Below are 3253 nucleotides of genomic sequence, written 5' to 3' on the forward strand. Positions count from 1 at the left end.
GCGGCTAGGGTCTGGAACCAGCTTCCAAGAGAAGTGGTGCAGGCTCCTACCCTGGGGGTGTTTAAGAGGAGGTTAGATGCACATCTTGCTGGGGTCATTTGACCCCAGTATTCTTTCCTGCCATGGCGGGGGGTCGGACTAGATCCTCAGGTCCCTTCCGACCCTAGAAACTATGAAACTATCCTGCACTGGATACAGAGAGAGATTTGTTTTACTGGCATGCAAAGCAGATGGCTCTGTCCCCCTGCTGGCTTTCCTTCAGCTCCTAGTTTAAATAATCCCCTCCAGCCCAGATAATGTCTTGGAAAACATGGCTTATAGCTAGAGGCTCCAAAGGCTCAACCTATTTAGGGTATCAACAAGAAGGTTAAAGGGTGACTTGATTAGTTTTTAAGGATCACATGGAGAATAACATTTGGTAACAGGCGCTTCAAGCTAAGAGACCCAAGTACAACAGGCTCCAATGACTATAAATTTGTGCTTGAACTAGTGGGAAGAGCTGTGGGAAATAGTCCAGCATTCAACTACTTGGAGAGCAGCAGCCACCCTAAGAGCCATGCTCACCCCCTCAAGTATTGCCCCTTTAAACTCACCTATCGGATCAAGAAGTGATATTCTTTTCTTTCTGCCAGAAGGTGGATCTTATCTCAGGATGTTCATTTTACCATTATCCACTTCTCTTGTAAGATTGGTTTCCTGAACTGGGAACTGGAAGACGAAGGGAGTCTGTTTTGAGGTAGGTCAGGCTGTTCCAGTAATTCATTTTGCTCCTTCTCTAGCAGTTCAGTAGCTCAGGCCACAACCTGCTGTAGCTGAGCTCTGAGGACCACTAGAGAAAAACCGTGGGTGCTAATATACGACTCTTGTTTGCATGTTCTGCTTTCTGTGCAGTAAACTGAGACCTCGTTCCTTCTACCCCATGACTAATCTGCTGCTGGTCTTTGACCTCCACAGCCACACTGAGGTTTTTACTCTGCGACTGGGTACTAGGTTTGGGGCCTGATTCTGGTTTACACTGGCTTCATCAGTGGAGTTAACCTGATTGATATTAATGTAACTGAAGTGAGAATCAGCATTTTTTATCTAGAAGCTAAGGGTTTTTTACTTGTTGGTTTATTTAACAGATCTCCTGGACTCTCAGACTGTGAGGATAAATTCAGAAGCCTGCTGCCCTTTATACTGAACTCCCACTCACTCCTGAGTCCTCCGTGCTCACTCTGTCTGGGGCCTCTCTCCTCTGTCACGTGGTAAAGCAAAACTGGTCTCCAGAGGAAGTTCTGCTTTTTATGTTTGAGCTGAGAAGCACAAACAGATCTAGGGACTTTCCCCTGAGCAGGCTGAGTCAGGGGCCGTGCCCATACTGAAACCCAGCTGACATTTACTGACATTCACCATAAGAACAGACATTTGAGTTGCATCCACTTCCCATAAGTCAGTGCAAACAGGGAACCGGAGATGCTTCGGCATCCCAAGGCCTCTCTGCAAACACTGCGCTCAAAGAGTCCCTCGGTCAGAAGAGGCCTCCAAGTAAACTCCAGACCTGCCTCTAACCAGCTGGAAGACTGAGGATTTAGCAGAGCACCTAGGGCCACATTTCCCACAGCCTCCCAGCACAGACTAGGACTTACAAAGGCACAGCAACAGATTTCACATCTACCTCCTATTGAATTCAATGGGGCTGAATGTATGTCTTCCATGAGGGCAGTGCTTCCTGGCTGGGACACTACTGAGCATGCCAGTTCCCCCCATCCGCCAGGCACACCCAACACCCAGAAACATGCTGGCAAGGTCCAAGTGGAGACAGAGGCTTTGAGAGTGACTGCAGAGTAACACCCCAAGAACCTCACTGACAGATCCACGGGGCATGGGTAGGTGCGGAGTGCCCAGGACATGATGGGACTGCAAAGTAGGTGCCTAAGAGCCTTGCCAAGACGTTTTTGTAGCTCTCTAGGGGCCTCTCTGCATCTTTAGGTGCCCAAATACCTTTGAAAATCTGTCCCTTGATCAATACCAGGATTTGTCAAGGGTGTGTGGCGAGCAGACTGCACGGAAGAAGCAGGCTGCTGTCCCTAGTGGGAAATGGCACAGCTTACCATGTTAAATGAATCATTAGGAAATGTACAGTGCAGGTATAAATACTTTTGGTTGCACTGGGGCCCAAGATGCCAGATTTAAGTGTGACCTTGTGGCCTGCAGAGATTACAGAGGGGAGCCTCATCTGAAGGGATTTTTAGTGGGGGGGAAAGATGTTTTTAAATCACCCATTTATACTCTAAATAGGACAGTGCATGGTGCTACAACAAACAGCTTCTTTGACAATACAGCCATATGAGGGTTTGTGCCTGCACCGTACCACACTACCTCATTCTGTTTCAAGGCATTCTAGACACCTATCGCCTAGTGGGAAGACTGCTTTTAGCATACACCGAACCCCCATTTTCTGGTGCTGAGTGCTCTCTGGGTTGCTGTATCGCATAGAGAGCTGGAAGGCAGGAAGGCCAAACAGGTTACCAGGAGTCCATGCTTCAAAATGACAAGGTACAGCTCTGATCATAAGAAGAGAGCCATATACTGACTTAGGCCTTAGCTAGAGAAGGGGCCTGGTTAGATCTCAGGATTAATAACAGTGTAGGAATCATGTTGGGGATGAACACACAACAATTTGAGCCAGCTATGTTATTAAATGATGATGATCTACCCAGATTAGAAGATGTGCGGAGGGTGTGTCAAGTACTAGACTAGAGGGAAGGAAAGACAGCCTAGAATGAAGGTAGAGAGATAGTACCCAATACAAGATGTCCTAAAGGACCTGACAGACCCTTACTTTGTGGCATGACAAAGGAGCCAGGGAGCCAGTCAGTTTGGAATAGAACCATGGGTGCTTGGAGGGGCAGGTCTCAATCGGTCAGAAATACTTTAACAACCAGCCCGGCTCAAGGTAGACAAGATGTCCCATCCCTTCCCTTCCCCAGTGGTTATAACCCGTTGAGCTTTGGCTCTACAGCCCAAGAAGGGCATCCGCAGGGTGTGAGGTAGCCAAGCATTTCCTTCTCTGATTAATACATAGACACATAGTTGGTAGGGTCGGAAGGGACCTGAGCAGATCACCAAGTCCGACCCCCTGCCATGGCAGGAAAGAGTACCGGGGTCAAACGACCCTGGCAAGGTGTTCATCCAGCCTCCTCTTAAAGACCCCCAGGGTAGGAGCCAGCACCACTTCTCTTGGAAGTTGGTTCCAGACCCTAGCCGCCCT

The sequence above is a fragment of the Crocodylus porosus genome, unplaced genomic scaffold (assembly GCF_001723895.1).
Source record: "Crocodylus porosus isolate Cpor-Errol unplaced genomic scaffold, CroPor_comp1, whole genome shotgun sequence".
Classification (NCBI taxonomy): domain Eukaryota; kingdom Metazoa; phylum Chordata; order Crocodylia; family Crocodylidae; genus Crocodylus; species Crocodylus porosus.